At 39.1% G+C, this 23,561-nt stretch overlaps 1 protein-coding gene and 1 long non-coding RNA gene across 3 annotated transcripts in view; one reads left to right on the top strand and one right to left on the bottom strand.

Annotated features, from left to right (window-relative positions):
- On the bottom strand, positions 1 to 22,722 carry LOC134169605 (uncharacterized). The gene is made up of 3 exons (XR_009966941.1): positions 22,597 to 22,722; positions 21,714 to 21,818; positions 1 to 87 (listed from the first exon to the last, which is right to left on the bottom strand). It is a non-coding gene; the product is annotated as an uncharacterized LOC134169605 (long non-coding RNA).
- MDFIC2 (MyoD family inhibitor domain containing 2) overlaps positions 1 to 23,561 on the top strand; it is a 51,414-nt gene that overhangs the window by 4,906 nt on the left and 22,947 nt on the right. The gene's annotated exons all lie outside the window — the stretch shown is intronic.

Below are 23,561 nucleotides of genomic sequence, written 5' to 3'. Positions count from 1 at the left end.
ACAGCTACCAGCACAAAGATGCTTCTTCCACATGGACCAGGGCCTCTTTCCACCATGGTGGTGATTTAGTGCCAGATTAGCAGCCATCTGGAGGGAAGAGAGGTCAAAGCAGAGCTAAATTCACACCAGCCTCAGCATGTGGCTTTTGGAGTTCCCTACAAACGAATCTTTTGGTATCACTTGATGATTACAGCCATATGGATACGTGGGAGCAGGCAGGAGCTTATCTGACTGACATAAAGCTGTAAAAGGTGACACTGATTTTGCACAGGGACCAGCAGTGGTCTGTTCACTATTTCTACATCAACTGCAAAAGAAAATGTGTGAGGGCCTAACACTGCCCTCCTACGGCTTCATCCAAAACCAGCCACAGCAGCCCAGGAACTGCAGATCCAAGCTGCACAGAAATGAAATTTCATTTCAGGATATTTTCACACAAAGCCCTCCTGTTTTATGCTGCCCAGCTGTGTACACAAATGCCCTCCATATATAACTTCCAGTGAAAAGTTAATGAAATGCCTTCCTTGCTCTCCTGCCAAAAATATAACTGAAATTCTAATCTCAAGACTTTCTCCAAAGTAGCCCCTTTCTGCACTAAAATTCTCATAAATTAGAAACATTTTTTTGTCTAAAATAAGCATGTTTTCATTGTCTTGAAAATAGTAAAAAGTCTAGCCCCAATTTCTTCAATCCACTGCTCTAGCCAGCAGATTTTTGCTGTAGGGTGAAATTCAGCCCTGTACTGAGGGTCAATACAAGGTCAGCACTTAAACCATAAAATAGGGCTTAAGTGGTAAATAGAGCCTCTGTTCAGGATTATATTTCTCCATTTCAGTTCATATGAAAAGGAAGATCTACTCTTATCATAGAGCTGGCCATAGTGACATTATTCACATTACTCAATATCTCATTGCAAAAGTAATTCCATTGGGTGAGGTTGTGCCACATTTCTTAGTGGTACCTCCCAGAAATCCAATACAGGGGGCTATTCCTAACTGCACCATACCAAAACATCCCACCGCTTGGTTCTTCAGTTATATCCTCGGGGGTAATGGCAAAACCTGTACTTCAGCACTCAGAAATGTCTTTTCCCCAATACGCCCCTCTCACTGGTTACTCAGGGGCTTTAAGATACTTTTACAAGTAGTAATAAAACAGGAAGGACATGATGCCATGAGGCTGGTTTTGCAGGAGAGTTGTCCTGGGGACACGCAGGGCATTTCCCAGTTCTCACAACCTGACAGTGTTTTACCCGGTTTGTAGATGCTGATGTAAAAGTACAAGGCTTGCACTTATGAGATTATTCTCAGGTGAGAGTTCTGATCCAGCTTTCAGCCCTACATTAAGGGAGCTAAATGCCATTTTTAGAATTCCTTTGTAAAAACTCCAAAGGCAGTGAATGCAGTTTTACATACACATTTGGACACTTGCTTCCTGAATTTTGCTTTTTTCACTGTTTTTCCAGCCTGAATTAAGGCATTGGATTGAAATGCTTTATAGAGGACTGATAACAAAGAAATACCTCTCAGCTTCATGTAACAGAAAATGCCAAAATGCTTATAAGATGAATGCTGAAATCCAAGCAGACTGCTTCCAGATAAGAACACCACACACACATACAAAAAGAAAAAGCATTCAAAAACTGATGACAAGGATCCCAGGGGGCTCAAATTCCTGGAAGATGCCCTGTCAGCTTCAGGACTATGACCAAATGAATTAATCAAGACAACCCTTCCTTTAAGTTGTAAACCAGCAGATTTAAAGACTCTCTTCCAATGCAGAGGGAGTATATGAAATCTGCAATGGTCCCAGCTCACCACTCCTAATTATAGTTTTATAAGCTGAGTGGTCCTTGATCTTTGAACTGGAGGGCCCTTGGAGATATAAGACTTTGAATACTGCCACAAAAGTGGAATGGATGTACAGTAAAGACAGTGACACTTCTCTGGGTGATAGGGTTAAGTTTAAAGTTATACTTCTCTGCTAGATATCGACTGCAAAAATTTAAGTGAAGGTTTATTTAGCTTTGATTGCCTTAAGTAAATTTGTTCTGCAAAGGAAGAAGAAAGTCTATTTCATTCAAGTGCCAACGCTGGGGAAGACCTGTTTCATTCACCCCTGGAAGCATTCCAGACCAATTCTATTCTTTACTGTAGTTGGGCAAAAATTCAGAAATTTGCCCTCAGTTGCATCAGTAGAGAAAAGATGGAACAACAATATAGACCCTCATTAGTAGTTGACTTTCACAGCAATAGACATGCTAGGACAGAATATACATATCCAAGGGCTTCCACAACTCTTCCTACTTATGACGGCAAACTGTGGTGCACAGAAAATCTTAGCCTAAGGGTCAGTATCAAAGCAGTGATTAATTCCATTAAAGCTTAATTAACTGAGCTGCATTGGCTTGCAAAAGGTTTCATTTGTCCCACTATGTTTAATAGAGATACCTGTAATCATCTTAGGGCATCAATGAGGCAGAAGCAATGAAACAACATGCCTTATTTTAACCACTTCAATTCATAAAGGGAAGGGTCAAATGCCAAATTGGTCTCCTAGATATAAGGTGTCACAAGCTAGAAAGCTGCCTGTACTGAATAGAATTAAGTAACCTGGATGGTAAAGAAAATTCAGTACTAATAAAAGCTATTAAATATTTCAGAAGCTTCATAGTTTTCAATGTTTGACTGTATGTATAACTGCTCCCCATTAAGGCTGTTGTTGGCTTTAGATTCCAACACATGTATTCCCTTCTCAGAGTGGTTTACCTGTCTTCAAGGTAAATGGAGCCCAACATTGGTTTTTTTTTTGTGAACTTTACCCTGAATTTCTGGAAGCTCAAAAAAATTAGTTATTATTAGTATTCTGTCTAATCTGGAGTAGTAATACAAATGTCCTCTGTGTTATAACCAGTTTCTTCTGGAGGGAGACAGTAAGACCTCTGTGTCTAATTTTGTATTAGATATTTAAAAACTATGAAAAAACAGACATTAAAAACCCATTAATGAGCATTTAGGTCATTTATAAAACTTAATTCCTTGATAGAAATCCCATCAAGACCACCACTGTGCAGGCCTGATTTACCCTGAGCTTGAAGGCAGGATAAAGATGGGTGTGAGCAGTTCAGTGCCATTTTCATGACATTTTCAGAAGGTGTTTTATAGGCCTGTAAGATTATATATACACTGATACACATATCCAGACTGACAGTCACAGAGGTGTGAGAAAGCCCTTACTATTGAAGGGGTTCAATTAAATATTTAGACTAAGAATAATTAAGTTGTGAAAAAATAGGCATCCCCTCATCTCATTGAATATTTGCCATCATTCTCCAAAATACAACTACTTATAAGTACTCAAAACAAAACACAGTGGGATGGGCTAAATCCTGGCCATGCTGGTTGTCTATTGCTGATGGAAGATATTACAGGAAAAGTTGAGAGGAAGATCAAAAGTGGAATTAGTTTTAATGTTCATTGTTAGCTGAGATTCAAAGGAATTATTTTTCCATCTATTTTTGAAATAACTGTTTAGAATTAAATACAAATGGGAAGATATTTAGACATTAGGAGTGACTACCCTAAATGTCTAATAATAAAATACTGGACATAAACTCCTTATCAGAACAGTTTAGTGATTAGTAAGTAGTTCTTGTGACTTCATATTTGTGCTGAGAGCAAATGGTTGCTTGAAAAGACTCCAATTCACACCTTCCAGAAGGAAACTCTCAACCCCAGCTATCAGATACTCTATGTAATATTGTGGTTAGGAGATTCCTAAATGCCTATGGGTGGACTACTTAAAGCTGGTTGGTCCAGAGAGAAAAAAGCACACTACAGCCCAACAGTCAAGACACCTGCATGAAGGGCAGGAAATTGGCTCTAGCTCCTGCTAGAGATTCAACTATCCAGTAAAAGGTAGAAACCCTTTGACAAGTGGTCTCAACACACTGCTGAGAGCAGCCAGAGAGTGTTTTGAGACTGGGCTATACTCAATCCACCAGCTGCTCCCACCAGCAGCTATCTCGCTCATAGGTAGGAAAAGACTAGAGCATCTCCTGCTCTGCCTCAGGAGCAGCTGTTGGAAGTCCCCAATGCAAGTGGGAAAGCCATACGTACATTGGGGTGGTCCCTTCTCCCTATTTCATCTAATAGTTTTCCCACTTAAATTCTTCATGTTTCCTCATCTCTTTCATTAGCTTATTGCTCCTAGTTACCCAATCCTCTATGTAGGCTATACAGAAAGTTGGATCTGGGAGTCTGGTGCCTGCTGGGCAGAAGGGCATATGCAAAAATTAGGTGCTGAAGCCCTCAATGTCACATGAGTTTCTTGATAGCTCTTTCTACAACTGAGATTCATCTCTTTGAAGAGAATTGCACAAGGCCTCTTCACCATCTAAGCGACATTTAAGTGTTGCAGAGATCTTTGCTATCCCCCTAAACTAAATTAATTTTTATTTTATGGGAATCACACAGTCTCTTAAGGTCTCTTAATTATATAGTCTCATTCTAATTTCAGTCTTTAATCTGAATAAACATGTTAGAAAAACACAGACAATTAACTTAATCATAAATTCAGATGGATTGTTTATTATCTGTCTACTTAATGTGCTTATGATTGTAGCAGTTAAACATGATAATATTTTCTTCTCTCACACATAAACGAATGTACACAGTACCGAAATATGTGCAGGAAAAAATTCTGCCTGAAAACATCAGTAGGATCCAGAGATAGAGAAATAGATGCACTGCTCTACAGAAAAACACAAACATTGCCATCGTAGTGTTGAGACATCCGAGAACTGATTACTGACAAATTATGTTCTTCTTGCTGAAATATGTTTGCATGCAGTATTGAAAGAAAGAAAATGTTATTGCATCAGAGATGCAGATAGGAATACAATTTGGCTATACCACTGCACCTGTAATTTAAAAGCAGAAGCGCATATTTTGAGTAAATAAGATCACTTGAGTTTTTTAAATGCAGGTCAAATCAATATCTTCCTACTGAAGCAAAATCATCAGGCAGCAGATTTACAGAGAAGAGTTTTCAGCTGTGTGATCGTAAAGATAGTTGTCTTTAAAAAGGGATTAAGCCCTTTTAACACCTAATTGTCTGTTTTGATACATGACCACGGCAACTAACATGTTGCTATCATGTATCCACAAATACTTTGATGCCAAAATTAGAGTTGGATTATGATTTTTCCTGTTTCCACAACATATTGAAAATAAATATAATTTCAAGCATGCATTCAGTTAGACGAGTGATTATTACTCAGACATTTCTCTTTCATTAGACTAATTTTTTTTTATGGCCATATATTATGGCATGATGAAGTTATATTTGGCTTTAAAATAATCAAGTTTCAGCTAAATTTAAAATGTACTACACTTTCCCCCCCCAAACAGGAATCATTTATTTTTGTTGCCTCACTCTTGGTTCTCAGATAAAGAAGCCCCAACCACATGTTCTTATTATGCACCATTAAAGCTAAATTCAGACTGATATTTCCTATCTCTAGACTTCCTAGGGTTTCAGAGTTGTGTGTCGACAGTCAGAAAAATGGTCTTCAAGGTTAACTTTACTCTCTTAACCCACACTTCATGCTCGCTTTCTGCATGAGACTCACTCTTACTAAATAGGCCTTAGGAATAAATTTAGAGGAAAAGCACCAGAGTACATCCTCAGTTTCAGTTTTGTAGGGCTTCTTCATGTAACACACTTCTATCAGATGCTGATCCTGCAGCCTTCCACCCTGCTGCATTTGCTCTGTACACTCATTGAATCCAAAGTAGTAAATACTAAACCAAATCACAACTTCTCTCTTATTGGTTAACAGAAGCTTAATAAGCTGGGCAATACATGCTATTACATGTATATCAATTCTGAATTTGACCCAAATCAAGCTGAATCTTAATGCTTCTTAGGACTATCATACAGACATGTCATCTGTGTCAACTGCTGGTCCTAAACTTACATCATGGCTGACAAATTAGTCCGTATTCCTGACAGAAAAGAGTTCACAGCAAAGAGAAAGAAGGGAAAGATAAAAGAATGGAAATCCAAAAATCAATTTGAGCTCCTTCTGTTTTGCTTTGCTTCTCAACAATTTCCCTCACATACTACGAAGCTAAATAAAATTATGCAATAACCTTCCCCCCCACACACTAATTAAAAGAAAAATAGAGGTTGTATGTTACTGGAATTTTAAATCTCTGAAATACATGTTTATATTTCAAGAGTGGGCAAAACAATAGATGAGATAGTGAGGGGCAGAAGTCAGTAGAAACATAATAAAAGCAACTATGGCACCTGGTAGTCATTCTGATTAGATGAAGTTGTGACCAAATGTATTGCCTTCAGATAGTTTAAATGCTTACTATTTAAAACAAATACTATTGCTATTATGAGACATTTAAAAAAAATCTAGCATAAGGTATTTGAAATACACCCATTTCAGCAAGCAATGATTTTTTTTTTCTAGTTTATTTATGATTTAAATAATCTGTGAGCTTCAGGTAGATATTCAATTGACTCACACACTTGGTCCTAACTTTGTTATCAGCCATGCTATGTCACTGAGCAAAGAGAGTCCAAACACCAGAGGAAGCTGCCCCACCTCTCACTTGGAGAAATCACCAACAGTTGTAGAGGGATAGAACAGTCTCCATGCCTTTTTTTTTATGAAAAATAAATAAAATATAAAACTAAGCAGCAGTTTTTACAGCATGACACAGCAGTATTACTTGCATTAGGCCAATTTACCACTTATGATAGCAGTAATAGCACTAAAAGGCAATAAAAGCGGTCTGTTCGTTCAGAGATTGGCTTTTATGGCTTATTCTAAATATTATCAAGTGAATCAAAAGCTGTCATTATAGTGTCTAAAAAGCCTTCGTACCTTGTAAGCAAACAGTGTGACTTTGACAAATAATCATTAATATGCCTGTGTGAGACCAGGCTAAAAGAGAAAAGAAAGGAAAACCCAGCATTTCACTGATCATTAAGATCATTTCAGTTAAATTTCACACAAAATAAAACAGTTTTATATGTAAAATGTCATAGTTTTCCAAATTTGTTTTTCTTTTAATCTGTGAACATTTTCATAAAACAAAATCTTGTCAGATAAGTGAGCAACGAATGACAACTATAGTAGTAGATTCTTATCAACATTCTGAAAACAAAATGCACGTGTCTTGGTAGCTCCTTTTGGACCAGGATGTAACCTGATCTTCCCTTGGCTTCCATCTGCCTTCCAGAAGCCTCAGCAAACACAGCACCACTCCTCCACTTCTTCACCAAAGGTATGCTCCTATAGAGCTAGAAAGGCGTAACTATCTTCTGTCTTATGCCTGGCCAGTTACTCTTACAGGAAGCTCAGGGGAGAAGATCCAAGGCTCTGGCAGATTTTAGTTGTACTCCACCTACCTCCTGCCTACTTGGATGTGGAGTGTCCAGAAAGAGACCTGTACTCTCTATTGTATGCAGGGCAGACACTGGATACATAGGATTTTCCTCTTCCCAGCATTTCTTATTGCTGACCAGCAATACTAGGGCAAGTCCTCTTCAAAGTTGCACAGACCAAGTCACTACCATTTGCCATTTCTTATCTTTGAACACCTTTAACAGCACCGGCCAGAGTGCAGTCACCCAAAGAGGTTCAGGTTGAAGATTTGGGTCTACTGCTGGCTAAGACAACTACTACTGGAAACACTGGAGTGATTCACATGCAACTTTCTGAAGCTGAGTTTGAGGAAGGGCAGAGGCAAAGAGACAGACAGGAGAGCACATCCTTATTTGTATCCCAGTACTGATGTAAATCAGTGTCCAACATTTCTTCTTCATGCTTTCCTGCTTCATAACCTGGTGAACCTTACAGAAGTGTTGGTCAAGTGTTACACCTCCCACAGCTAGATAGCTCTCCTGGCTCTATAGTAGTGCCCTCGTCTGGTTTTTATCACTGTGGGTAGGTATTACCTGGGCTACCTAGTGACAGGGTAAGATGGACAAGGTAGAAACACAGCAGGAGCTTCAGGATGTCATGCGGACATCACATGTGGGCAGGGTGAGCTCACACCACCACATAGGAGGGTAGGTACTGGGAAAGTTGAGCATGGATCATACAACAGTTCTAAATAGGTAGTCATGGCTTTTCTCAATTAAAGAGTTTGGGCCATTAAAACTTTATCAGAACTAACAATAAAACCTTCACTGTGCACGCAGTACATCCCTTCAGCCTGTAGAGAGATCTTTCAGTGCAATGTCAGCAAGAGGATTTGGGAACCCCAATTGTTCTCAGCACATTGCAAGGAGCCTGGCCTTAGGTCTGCAGGATGCAGCACTTCTTCAGCCCCCACATAAGCCGCAGCAACCTCTTAGCCATGATGGCAGACATTCAGGCTCTCAGCTCAAGACCAGGCTATGCAATAACAGCAAAAGCCTGAAACAAACCAAGTGCCCTGGGCCAGGCATGGCCACCTGTCAAGTTTCCTGCACTGAGTGCAAGGCTTGGGCAGTTGGCTCCAGCATTCATGGTCCCACAGAGAGTGCTGTGTCTCAGGGAGTTTTCTTGCCTATTGCTATTTACAGTTTTGGGAGCCCCACTGGAATGGCAAGCTAGTGTGCTTGCAGTTGACGGTGTTATGTGATACGTCGTGCAGCTGCACAGAGTGCATGGGCTAGCAGAAACATGTGGTGCTGTGTTGCCAGGGGAATTATTCCCACAACACAGCCCTTTAAGGGCCAAGTGTGTTTTGCAGGTAATTTATGTGAACAGAAAACCAACAGACCTCCCATTCCAAGTTTATAATTTCTTTGGCTATTTTTTTCCATAGATTAAAGAACTTTCCAGAAACACTACATTAATAGTGAGGTAAAAAGATCCCAGGTAGACTGAATGGTAGGAAACCTGCTTGGATCCTCCACATGCTTGCATTTATCAAAAAAAAAAAAAAAAGGTGTATACAATTCTATAAATCTACACCCAGTAGAGCTGCTTTCATAAAAAAAAAAAATCCCACTGAATTATGGTTTTGATTATTTCAGCCCAAGGAGTGAAAGAGTAGATAAAAGTTGTTTATTTACTCACAAGAATGAAAGGACTTTGGTTCTCTTGGATCTCCTCTTTTAGGCAGAGTGTATAGCAACTACCAAGCTCCCTCCTAGACCCAGTATACAAACTGAACATCTGCTTTTCTGTGTCCAGTCATAAGATGGTTCAAGAGAGGGTGAGCATTGAAGACAGAGAGAGCATAAGCTGCTCACTGAAATCAACAATGCCAGCGTTTCTCTTCCATTTACACCAATGGTATTTTGCAGTACTAATTTCTCTCTCAAGCATTCCTATAAAATGGTAAGAAAAGATTATATCACACAAAGGTTCGAGTGGTTTGGCCTGTTTGCTTTTCATGTCATGGGTCTGCAATGCATGTATTCATCACATACTGTTTTCCTGTATTATTTTTCCCAAGGGTTCAATCCCCCCATATTTTAGCCCCACCTTCATCTCTTTGTCACACACAAGTTATTACTGTTGAAGAAAATCAGAGCACAGAACTTTATGGGTTGCTGTGCAACCTGAAACAACCTGTGCAACACTGACAAAAGAAAACCCTTGGATATGATTCTTTTAACCAAGATTTCAAGAACAAAGTCACTAGAATTACTCATATGCTTGAAGTTAGGCCTGTGCTTAGGCATATTGCTGAATCTGCTTCTGATAGAAGAGAAAGATGAAGAATGCTTTGGCCTAGATTAGAGGCCACATCTTGGATATAGTGTTGCCTTGCTTCTAATTGCTAGTGTAGCCAAGAAACTTTATCCTTCCCTCCACTTGAGACACCACCTGGAGAAATACATTTTTCCCCTCAAACTTTGCACAAGAGCCCAAAACTTGGCTTTAATACGATACATATTTTCCATTCTCCCCCCTCTTTTTAATGAGATGCACTGATTTTTACCTGCATGTACTGTGTTTTGTTAATGGGAAATGTTTCGAACACTGTGTGGTAATGGACTGTGGGATATGGGATTATATAGTTATTAATCTCAAGAGCACCATGTATACTGTACCAGTAAGTTACAAGCAGACTGGCAGAGCAGGGTTTGAATTCTGGCAGGAGATCTCTTCCAAGTTTGCCTGTGCTTTAAAACTTTATACTGAGCTATAGTTACTTTGGTAAAATGTGCTACAAACAGGCTGTGCTGAGCACCCTGCTCGTGGTCACACATGTCAAAACTAGGTGACCTGGCAGCCAAGATGTGCCTTGTGCAGCTGACCACTGCGATTTGTTGCACAATACAGAGAACACTGTTATACCCTGACATAACAGCAAGAAGCATTAGGGGGAAAAAGCCCTCTCCATCCATGGAGATCATATTTATACACAGTAATGTCTAAATCTATTGTATGCAAGTTTACACAAGCATGCTACAAGTTAAATACACCCTCACCTTCTCTCCTGCCACAATAAGTCAGACTAGATTTTACAATGTGGTGGCTTTTATAGAAATGAAAGGCAGTTTTTGCACAACTGAAAAACTGTCATTTTAAGATGAAAAAGCCTGCTTTACTCCTTGAGGGAAAGTTGGGAAAAGTTTCATGGATTTGCCCTTTGTAATATTCTGGTCTGTCTGCAGCAAGAGGAGGAAATAAAAACTAATGGAAAGAGACAATTCGTCTTGGATCAAAGCTGAACACTTCCAAGAATGCATTCTCAGACTATACTCAAATACTTAGAGGAAACAGTTGCTAGATCAAATAATTCACAATGTCCAGCTCTGCTCAGGCACTTTTTCTTTATCAGGTTAAAAAGTATCTGACAATTTTTACTTTTTATTTGGGAATCTCAAAACCCTTTCAGCCATTAACCACTAAATTGGAACCTATTTGCTCCATGAAAGGGATTTTTAAACTTCAGAACAGTTCAGTTCCCAACTTTCCAGGTTTGCTTCATCTTCCCCTATGCCATCACTTACCCTGAGGAACTGAGGCAGATTGAGACAGTAACAAAGCAAACTTCTATACCCAATGCTAAATTAGATATACACATTAGATATATCTCATGCTCAGATATTCAGCTTTCCCACTAGCTGAGACCCTTGACTGCAATTGCCAGTGCCCAGCACTTAATGAAGATGAGCTCTGCAGCTTCCCAAGAAATAAACAGAAGTAACTGTAGTACCCAAAATTAGTAGCTGTAGATGAGGTAAAGATCATAAAGGGCTGCCATTGATTTTAATGACAGAAAGGTTGAGCCCTTAATAAAAATGCCAGTACTGAATTATTGGAATCTGTCTTTCCCTGATTCTCAGTCTTATTTTCTAGTATTTGTTTTATTACTCTTCCAATTCTCTTACCAAAAAAAAAAAAAAAGAAAAACAAGTGGAAGCACCTTCTTTTTGGCCTTTGATAACCTAGTTTGTACAATGCCAGCCTGCTCAAAATCTTCCATTTAATTTTATGAGCTCTGGACTGTGGCCCTAGAGTTGGCTTTAAAACAACTAAACTTTCCCTCCAGAAAATACAACATTTTTGAGACAGCAATGCTTACAGCCTCGTACATCAGATTTAAGAGGTCTTTTTGGCCACACCGACCTCCTTCTCCCATTGGTGTCCCACTGGAATGCAAGTTGCATGTAAAATTAGAACCAGATCCTGCAAATATCTCTGAGTCCTCAACTCCCTTGACTGCCAGGAAAATGACATTAGTGATCATCAGCCAGGTACAACACTTGAGGTATTAACATGGAACTAGCCTTGAAATGTATGTAAATTTACTCTAAAGTTATTTAGACAACTTATTTGCAGCTAATTTCTTTATCTACATTGTTCATAACGTACATAATAAAATCTTTCTTTGCCCTGTTGTGAACAGTACCTAAACTATGGCTGGATAAGAAGTCTGTTTGCTTTGTCTAAATAGCGAAAGCTCTCCCACATCCAATGCCTATTGGAATTATCCTGTGATCTTTCAGCTTCTAATACATATTAATTTGTATTATACAAAACCATTCAAATAAATAATCGTGAAGACTGAATAAAAAAGCAATTTAAACTCCCCCCCCCCCCCCCGAAGTGGAGACATTTTTTACAAATAGTTCTTTTAAGTAGTCTTAATAGTATCTCTTTAATATTGCCATTAAAATTCACCAGAGTTCAAGAGCAGAGCAAATTTACATCTGTTAAAATAATGGAATTGACACTGATATTACATCATTGCTATTTTAAATAATCATTCTTCATAATTCTAACCTACTTGCTTTAGGTTGTAAAAAAGGGCTTGTTCCTACTTTCATCAAAGTCGGTGGCAAAACTCCCTTTAGCTTTCAGGGAGCAGCACCTATCTTTAAAGATTGGGTGCCGCTCCTGATATGCAGTGGCTTTTGACTGCATTCAGTAATGCAGCAGAGAATAAATCCCTCTGAAAGAAAAATTACTGACGGCTGTTCTATGAGCTCCAGTCAGACAGGATAATTGTACTGGACTAGCCTGCTCTCCAAAATCACAAAACTCTATAGACTATTCTGAATACCAAAGGAGTTACAATTCTTCTGCTTACTTTCACGAGAATGCAACATTTTATATAGGTGGGTTTTGCCATTTTAGTGCAATTTTGTGGTTTTCCTTCCTTAATATTTTGGGAGAGATTGTTTGAAGAGACGCATAATGGCAGCCCTCACAAATTCACCTTCTCTTGGGAGAACGTTAGAAGTTTCACTAAAATTATTAAGTGTTATTTCATGAACAATTCAAACTGAACCTAAAGGACTTAAAGAGATACACTATACACAGCTGGAAAGCCACCTAGAAAGTGAATCAATGCAGTCATCTCCCTGGTTACAGAAGAAAACAAAACAAGGATTTTTAAGACCTAGAAGTGATAAAGGTTAAAACTAAGACTATTTACAACTGGAGAAAAATACGTTTTTTACTATCCATCTAATACTCAAAAGAGCAAAGCTTGGTACCTGGCTATTCCTAGGCTTCCTCTTCAGAAAAAAAAACAAACCAACCCAAAAAGCCATGTCCACACAGCAGCTTATCATCCACAAAATCACCATGATTCAGCTACCTACACAGACCTCAAGTTTTCAGGGACAGGAACACTTCAACTCTATCTGCACTGAGCATCTAGTTTGACAGATTTATGGTCAGGTCAGAAATCACCAGTCACTACAGTTAACTTTTGACTAACATGCTACTAAAATATGTTGGATGCTTACTGGACAATAACCACCAGCTGAGTCTTAACCATAATTGTAGTGCAGTATAGGGCCTGTTAGATGTTATCTGGGAGTCAGAGAACTTTATTAGTGCTGTCATAAAAGCTAAAGCAGAATTTATCCCTTGTTCTATCACTGACACTACCTATTATAAATAAAATGTCTATCAAATCTTAGCAAATTTAGATGCTAACTAAAATGACAGTTACTGTGGTGTCTTTAAGAGCAATTTGACTTTAGAAAAACACAATGTAGAATGAAATGCGATCCTTTACTGTGAAGAAAAGCGTAAATAAGCAGCACCACCAAGACTGGGTGGGAAGCAAATTATTCCACAAAAAATCAAGTTTTGAAGAGCCTGCAGTGCTAACTGTTTTACTTCACTTGGAATTACCCTATTACGTATCTTTCCACTTCCACAGCGGGACACCTGCCCTCGTACTTACTTGGGAAAAGAAAAAAAAACATAACTTGGATGGTAGGGAAATATCTTCCAAGCAAGGATGATTAGGCAATGCTCTGCCTCAGGAAACGTTTCAGGCACTGTCACTTGATGGTGTCTAAGAAGAAATGAGAGGGAAAACACCTAAGGGGTTAGCCTACAGAGATATTCTTGTTATGCAGGCTGGGACTAGTTGAATTAGGAGGTCTTTTCCAGATGCATCATCTGTAATCCTTTCTGGCACTGTTCCTTCTCTTTAAAAGATTTCATCTTCCCCCATGCTAGTGGCACTAAAACAACATGATATCTAGTGCAACTAAGCCTTCAGGATAGCCTTGAATCACACAGCAAACTAGTGCTATGCAATTAAATAAGCTACAAATATGGCTTTTGTAAGCAATTTACTGTTTTGTAGCTTTCCAACCACACTAAAAGAAGGAAAGAGCATATACCTACCATGGAGGATCAGTTGCTGGCACATGTTTTCATCACTCAGGGAATGATGAATATTCAGATATGTCTATCTATCCCTTTCTAATCAAACATATACATTAGACTATTTTTATATTATAGTCTAGATTCTTCATTCCAACACTATTCATTTCTAACATTAGAACCTGCTTATCTGAAGACTTCACATAGCTGCAGAAATCTTCATGGGAATAAATACATTATCATGTCATCTATTTTTGGCTTTCCATGCCATGACAACAGAGGCTGGCCTGGTGTTTCTATATATGAATGCCTTTCAGGTAGCAGAACAGTTACTGCAGATTGATTGGCACCTGCTCGAGGATGAGGTGAATGGGAAGTAAAGCAAAAGTATTTTTATTTCATCAAGAACATCTTGGCCAAGCCCTTTTAGTAGAAGATGAAAACTGAGAAAACTGCAAACCAAAGGTACTGTTATCTTAATATTTTGGGAGCATGAAATAGTGAAATCAGAGTTCTGAACTTGAAAAGGTTTAAGATGGAGTGTAACAAAAATAGCCTTCTCAGAATAAGCATTTTCAAGACCTGGTAGTTACATTCTGTTAGTTCTAATCTTCTTTTAGTAAAATAACTTCTGAAAAGAGAATATAAAAATCAGGAACCTGAGTGCCAATAGAAACATATTGTAAGTATGATACATCACCAACAAGTCTACCGTTGCCGGGTTAAGAAAAAGCCTGATGTACTTAAAAGTATCTTCTTTTGCTTTCTAATATAATTTTTGGAAGATCTCAGTTTTTTTTTTTTTTTTAAATAAAGCTGCTATTAAGAGAAACTAATTATGATTTGATTTTTGAGGGCCTGGATTTTCTCTCACATGTATCATTCTAACTCAGGAGTAAGCCCATTCAAGCAAATGAGATGAGGTTGGTGTGAACAAATTTAAATGCGATCAGACACAGGCCCCAAGATATTTATGGATAGAATGAGTCATTCCTGTTCTGGTTGGGTGATTACATCAGTGGAGAATTTCATCACACAGGGCCTGAGCCTCCTTTCTTACATCACCATACATCAAGCAGCACTGTGTGGAGCTCATCAGTATTTCACTAGCCTAAAAATCAACAAGATGAAAGAACTGAGCCCACAGACCCAGTCCCCTGTACTAGTTTTGCATCAGCTACAAAGACATTGTCCCCGTTTAAATCAGCAGATCATCTGGTCTTTCTTCCTTGGTCTGCTTACCTACTAAAGCTTTCATACAAGTTATTTTAAGACCTGTTTCTCATTTAAAATATTAAGTAACTGTGGTCATAAAAGAGCACATATTCTTTTTCTGGCAACACATTCAAGGAGTAACTTCTCTTCCATTGGTCTCCAGTGACATATCTATAGGGATGGTAAGGAGAAATTGAGCAGATAATGTAAATTTGACTACTCAGACTCCTTCTACACCAAATGCAGTTCTGTGAGAAATCTTTAGCAGTTCAAGTCTGACAGAAATTCCTGCAAAACGCTCAAAGTAAAACAACTATGCCAGACCTGACAGTAATGTTCCATTTTTAGGCACACAACAGGTTTGGTGGTGCTAGAACAACATGTGATCAACCTCTCTTATTCTAAGAATAGGCAATACCAGCTATTAAAGAAGCTAGCTCAGGAAATGCTGTGGTGGACTGCAGAACAGATTAGGGGGATGGGGGGGCGAAGCTGGAATGTCTCCAGCAACCTTTGGAGTATCTGGGAAGTTTTTCCCTCATGGCAATGACTTTAAGGCTAAGTAGAGGCAGAAAACCAAAACGGCAGCCTAAAAAATCCCCAGACATCAGGTGTTTACCAGAAAAATCTGTTCCCCAGCCACACACTGTCCCTGATCTCAATGGTTTCATGGGCTTCTTCCTTCTGCCTTCCCAGTACATCTGCACAATGTCTCACTTCTGGGAAATAGGGGGGATTAAAACCACCTTTGAAGTGGAGAAAACCCAAGTGTGATCGCTTCTTGGATGCGGCTCAGCAACCCCAGAAACTGAGAACCACAATGATGCTTTACACCAGCTTCTCCATTCGTAGGCAACTACAGAGCATTATGTTTTGCTGCTATCCCGTCCCTGGCCAGTCAGTGGCCCACCAAGGACACTAAGCTGGAGAATACTGGGTTTAATTAATTTCCAGTGCAGTTTTACTTCCTACCATTACACCTTTTTCTCAAGATATTTAAGCAGCATTTCAGGTATCACAGTTTCATATTCATGTTATACTTTGCTAATACCATGTAGAATTTCTCTGCATCAAGTGGTGTAATTTATCTTTTCCCACAAATGAGAAATGTCTGCACCATAACATATCCTATCTGCAGCTCTTTCATACCTAAATCCCAAGGATTTGGGGGCAAAAAAAAGAAGATTATGTATTTATTCAGAAATTAAATGAGATTAATAATTTTGAAAGTAATTTACAAATAGCAATCAGCCTCTGCAATGAAGGTCAAAAGAAAAAGGACACATTAGCAATTAAACATCTTCCCTCCCTTTAAAGTTTTAATACTGCCTACCTGTTAATAATGGGAAATACCCTTTCTCAAGAGTAGCATTTTCAAAAATTGTTAGGTTCCTTTAGCTAATTCTAATCTTCTTTTAATAAAATAATTTGTTAAAAAGGATTATAAAAAAAGCATGAAAATGGAATGCCAATAGAAATGCACTATCTATACAATAAATAGATCATGTATTTTCTAAATGAATGATTAAAAATAGCTATTAAAGTAAAGAGAATGAGCTTATGTTTCTAGTAATGACTTCTTTGCCTCGGAATGAAATCTGTAAATCCCTGATTGCAATTTCACATCCCAAAAGAACAAGCAGTCCTGGGACCGATGCTTATTGCCCTTACCACTGATACTAGCATACCATATATGTGATTTTTATATCACTGGTTTGAGTATTTAGATTTAAAATATGAAGCATGCACAAGTAGAAGTCTCATGCAGCTATTCTGTCACAAAAATAAAGCTCTCCAACAAGGCTTTTTTGTAGGTACATGCATACATGTATACACAGACTTTCAGTATAACTACAATTTTATTCATAAGAGTGCATAATGATTCAGGCTGTGATTGTTAATAAAAATGCATTTCTAACCATCAAATTTGAGTCTATTATTCTAAGTTAATTGCATTTGCCCTAAAGAGACTTGCGACTGGCTGTCAGCCTATTTGTGTCAGTTCCATTTTATTCATCAGTCAATCTTGTCTCCTCTTTTTTCACATCCCATATATTGATCAAATAGATTTGTTAGCATGCCTCTGCAGCTTTAAAAAAGTTTTTTGTTATTTGTCAGGTTTATTTGATTACTATATTAGTTTGTGTGTTATCTTAATTGTTATTTCAATAGAAAATAAATGCCCTTTGATAGTCCCACAAGATTCCCATTAAATATAATCCATATAACAAGTCAGTGGATGGAGTAAATGTGGTAAGAAAATAAACACATTAAACATATTTTAAAAGGTGATACTAGTCTGCAGCTGTATTGTACTTGATCCAAAAGACAGGAATAGAAATAAGTACAGTGTGAAACAATTTTGATAAACATCAGTGCCGTATCATTGCATATTATGCTATGTATAAAATACTTTAAGGAAAAGACATGCAATATAAAATAAACTGAGGTCATATCTGGAAGAATGAGGTTTGTGGTTAAGTGTGAAATGGAACCATATTATATATGGCTTTAGACACTAAAAATTCTGCTAGAGAGGCAGCAAGCAGAGGTTGATGGAAATGCTGTTACATGGGCAAATTTCTGATAGGGACAAACCCCAGCTTTTACAAAAGTATTTATTGGAGCAAAAGATACACATCTAAGCAGCCAGCTTCTTCCTCTGTAAAGCTATGATACACCATTTAGTGAAATAAATAAGAGTTTAGCTAGATTTAAAAATTGAAACAGCATCCTGCGCACATTTGTTTTTATAATTATTTCATGAAAACACATTTTCTACCTCTACCTTCTCAAAAGAGAAGATGGTGCAACCCGTTTTTCCATACCTGGCTGATATCTTCATTATCAGCAAGACTACATAGCCCTGGCTCCTTGCTTAACACTGAATCTGGGATCTCCCCAGTGAGTTCTTGAGCTTACTTAGCATCAGAAATAAGATCTGTGGGAAATCAGCAATCATGTGCTTACCATCTCAAAGATATGAGAAGTCCATGTGTCCTAAGATAGGCACTCAAGACAGAAGCACTGGTTTAACGAAAATTTTATGAAACAAAATACACTGACGAACCCCAGCGCCTTCTGGGACTGAAATGTGAAATCGCCAGCTTGCCTTTTTTTTTTTTTCAGATTTTTAGGGGAAAGCGAATTTCTTTCTATTTTTTGGGCTTAAACTCTTCTGTCAAGATGGGTTGACTTGCCAGCAGGGCAGGTTTATCTCTGCCATTGATTATTGTCATTGTTCAGGCCAGGCTGAACACCTATCATACCAGCTATGGCTGATATGATGACCACCCTAAGGGAGACTTATTATAACCGGAGCATCTTTAAATGCTTATATCTAGCTGTGGACACTTGAAATGTCCAACTCCTAGATTGCTGTTTTTCATCTGGAACCTCTTTAACTGTATTTCATACTAAGCAACCATGCTAAAGCTTCAGATACCCTAAAATAAAGCTCAAATTTGCAATTGTCCTAGAGCAGTTTGCAACACTCCTGCGGTTCAGAAGCACACGGCATGATGATAGTTTCAAGCTAAACTGTTATGACCAGCTAGTATGGAATATAAACAGAAACAGATGAGAAGAATACAGCCTCAACATTTGAGGCAACAAAGAAAGAGTGAAATGATTGCTACATAAAAGACATTTCAAAGACCTCCCAGAAAAGCAGGCATAAAAATCCCCAATAAAAAGGCTCAGCAAGAAAACTGTCACACCCCCTAATCCTCAGCAGACTTTAACAAGATGTTCGCATGAGCCAGAGATTGTCTCCTTCCCCAGAACACAAAAGGCGCAGAAAACAATACTGTCTAGCATAGGATTAGGAGGCAAGAGATAGATAAAAAGGATTCCTTCACCTTACAATTAGAAATCCTAACTCTCCAGCCAAAAGGATAATCAGAAACAGACTGCAAACCTGTGTCACAATAATTGCTGCATCTTTCTTTACTCTTTGAAAACTGATATTTTCTGAAGATTTGTTTTAATTTACTGCCACCCCCAGAAAGGTTTTGATGGCCACTTAACTACAAGACAACGGCTGCTACCAAACCACAATTCAGCACACATGGCAATAGCCTTATTTCCCCATTGTTGTTATTTCCATCACCTCCAAACAAAAATTAGATTACCAATGTTCATATGAACCTCCCAGTAAATTGTATAACTAAAGGCAAATTTATATGTAATGCACTAACAAATGATCAGCTTAGCATGCCCCAATCAGACACACATACACGGATTCCTCATGCCAACTCTGGCATAAGCATATGCTCTGATTAAAAAATAAACAACTACCTTGTTATAACAAGGATCTTTAGCTTTATTTGCTATCATTAATGCCTTTGAACAGAAGGCAAGGCACTGGCAAGAGTAGAAAACGGACATGGGAGGGGGAAACCTATAGGCTGTAAAGAAACTACAGCCTCCAAAGTTTGACCTTCCTACTGTAGCTAACTAGAGACATCAGCTGTAATAACTGTAGATGTTTGCATAAACATTTAAGACTTTTCCTGAAGCTGAAGAAGGTGACCCTAAGACATTGCAAACTCCATTTACAGAGCACATATTAACTTATAGACCTGAATTCAGCACAGAAACAATCATATGGTTAGGAACTATACATGCTCCCACTTTACAGGAGATTGAGGCACACAAGAATTAAATGCTTAGAGCAAGAACTGATTGAGGGACAAGCAGGATTTAAGCAGCCACTACCTCCAATAGGCAGTTGGTGTTGCTAGCCTTTTCCAGTCTTACTGGTACCATCAGAAAAGGGAAAGTCAAACAATTTCTTTTTCTCTTCAGATGCAGCACACTCAAAACTATTACTCCATGCTCTTGTGATTCTACTGTCTAGTGGACCTTAATTTTTCCACCTTAAGCTAATGTTCAGTGGACTTAAGTGTGCAAGCTAGACGCTACTTCTGAGCTGCGTCATATTCTGTGACAGCCTAAATAATCCCTCTTTAAGTAAACTATTTGAAACTACTTAGAAAGAGGTTGGCAGAGATGCAGCCTTAACCATTTTAATTTGTTTTGGAAACACATAAACAAATCACACTTCCCAGAAGAATCATGGCTTGAAATAAACACATAGAAAAAGGCATATATTTCTGTTCTCTTTCTGGTAAAGCTCAAAGGAAGCAGAAAGCTTCACTTACTCATACGAGATAAAGGAGAAAAGTTAGCTATAAACAGCTAAGTAAACTTTCTGGACCTTGGTCCAGATGAGAACTAGTGATTCACAAAGTATGACCCCAAAGCATACAGCTAGCAGCATACCAGAGCACTACAGGGCGTGAATCACTGCAGGTTAGAGGCAGTCTGCATGGTGGCATAAGCACATTAATCCCTTCTCAGACAGTGCTCCAGGGACTCCAGACCTTGCTTGTGGTATAGCATCAAAAGACAAAAGCCTTCTCCTACGGGCACACTTGTTCCCATGCCATGAGGAGATCATTGATCTACTGCTGAAGGGCAGCTATGCTTGAATCAGGAGCATTGAAACAAGTCCATGCACCCTGTCTGTTGTCTGAAAATTATTTCCAGATGATAATTTCCTCATTTTATAAACAAACAAGCTTCTAGTTGCCACTATTACAAACACAACTTGTGCTAAAATACTAGCCTGCCATATAAACCTCAACTTGCATTCAGATCCGGATGCACAGAAGAAAACATGCAGAACATTATTTCTTTGAGTGATCCCTGTGTGGCACAAAATCCCACATCCACTGGGATCACAATACCACCCAAGTACTCAGTCATTTAGATGAGACCTCTATCTTCCCCTCCCAGGAGAGGAGAAATGCACATGCTGCAAATACCATGAAGTTGTTTTTTCCACTGATTTTGAGACACTCAGATACTATGGTGGTGAAAGGCAGTGCAAAACCTTAATATATGTAAAAGCATAGGAAACATTGCCATGCTGAAACAGAAAAATAAAGACAGCTGAACCCGCACCATATCCTAAAACCATGGTTCAGAAAACTAGCCTGAAAGTATTACAGTGGTTATGTTTAATAATTTACATTGCTAGCTTCAAAAACTTGAAGTCCAGCATCTTCATATGTAGGATAGGAACAGGGATGCAATGAAGCACACAGTGATGAGGTCTGTATTCAGGTTCATTACCATTGTTTTCCTCAGTTATAATCGCTTTAATGAATATTTTGACTAATTTAGACTTTCATAGGAAACAGATACAACACCTGATAATATAGTATGCTGTGAAGCCAGATATTTCCATCAGCTTTAATGGGCATTAGGATGGTGCCTTATGGATCAAGACAGAGCGATTTCACTAGCCAGATGTCCTCATGCATCTGACACGATGCATCAGACAGGAGCCACCAAAAAGAAATAGCAAACGCCAAAGTTTACTCACTCAGAAGTTCAGGGATGAACACTGCATTAGTGAGTCAGGGTCCTCAGGCAGCCTCTGCTCCTGTGGGTAAGACGCGTTGTGTTGATCATATGAAAATTGTGTCCCCTAGGGAAAAAAAGTCATCTCAGTGAGAGGCCAGAGGACACTGGATCCTTAAAGGGAAGAGGCATCTCTCAACTTCTACTAAGAGTAGTTTTTTCCATACTTGTGAAGTCAATCAGGGGATTAAGTCTTCAGTTCCAGTCACTTTTCTCTTTGCTCTCATAACAATAATTTTGAGGCATTTATGAAACACTAGATCTTATGGGGGATAACAAAACCACTTCACCAGCTGAGGAGATTTTTCTGCTTAGTGAAGTCTTCCTTTCCCACTCTTGTTTTCCAGAGCTGAACAACCCCATTCTACAGCCCCTTGGAGACTCAGGTAAGTCCCCTACCTTCTCCCCACAGTGTCCACCTAAGGCATGGCACTGCATTTGTGCAGCTACTGAAATAGCACATTTCATGGAAGAAAGCAAACACAATTATTCTAACTCCATGGGGGATGTGAGCAACATTTTTTGCCTTAGTATTGACTCATCATCTGTTTGAGCCCATCTTTAAAATGGGACTATTATTTGTATTAATAGCTGAAACATTTTAAGGCTTACTCAAAACAGGAGAGCAAGCCTAGAAGTTCTGTAAGCTAAACCTGCAAGCTTTTGAGTAGGAGAATAAAAAGCTCTTAGCCCCATAACCACTGTCTTCTCAAAATTAAGAAAGAACCCCAAAAGGGTCAGCCTATGAGCCACACAAAGTCTGCTTGTCTCACTAAGTAGATTACTTTGGGACCAAGCAACCCCCAAACTGACACCTTACAAGGGCTGCTAATTCTGCACCTTACCTAGAGAACGTCTGCAACTTTCCTCTCTTCCTCTTACTTGTATTTGTCTGCCAAAGAAGGTGGATGGTCCATAGGGCCCTCCCTTTGCAGCTGAGGCTGCTTTCCCTGAGTAGGGGCTCCCAAATCAATCTGTGCTACCTAGAAACCTCTAGAACAGGGAGAGATGCCAATTTATCTGCTTCCCACTCTGCCACAGCAGAAGTGGGTGATGCTTATCTGCTCCCTTGACTTCTGATGATGATCCTTAATTGGAGCCTGCTGGAGCCAGTCTGAGAAACCTCTCAGATCTTGGCAGTGGCCCTCAGCAGTCCTCACCATGACCATTAATTGGGGTGTCATTGATCAGCAGATGAGCGCACCCACCTGGATGTGCGGCATCCACAGGCTTCCAATAGGCATGCACAGGCTTCCAATAACCATGAACTGGCTGTGTCAGAGACCACATCTCCCAAGATGAAGTTTAGAAAGCACCATGCCCTCCATTATGATCTTTCTTCATGGGGCACCCATGACCCTGTTGTTGCAAGCAAAATGCCTGCACCCAACAGCTCTGCTTTTGTACTGTAAACACACATGATGCAAACTTTCTCTGCTAGTTAGGGGACAGTGCTGGGGCTTTGGTAGGCAAGGTAGACAACATTAGTCTGCTCTGATAAAGCATGAGGAGGTAAATTATTCTATGCAACTCAGAAGTCATTCAGATGGTACTTTTGGCATTTCCTCCCCCCCTCCTTGCTTTTGTTCTGTCAGTCTGAAGAGAACAGCTCGTGTGATGTAATTTAGAATGGAGCTTTTTTAAAGCTTTCACTCAGGAAAAGCTTTGGGAGCTCTGGGGGTATAGCTTAGCTTCAAGAAATAGAAAGAAAGCAAGTTTGCATTGACAGCTTGATCCCAGAGAGAGGTGGCTGCCTGCTTGTCTAACAGGTCCTCTGGGTCTGGATGAGGCAGAGACAGAGGAGCAGTCA

This window comes from Pezoporus occidentalis, unplaced genomic scaffold (assembly GCF_034315485.1).
Source record: "Pezoporus occidentalis ecotype Australia unplaced genomic scaffold, CSIRO_AGI_Poc_V1 ctg35, whole genome shotgun sequence".
NCBI lineage: Eukaryota > Metazoa > Chordata > Aves > Psittaciformes > Psittacidae > Pezoporus > Pezoporus occidentalis.
The sequence above is the reverse complement of the archived record's forward strand: the minus strand, read 5'-3'. Positions and strand labels throughout refer to the sequence as shown.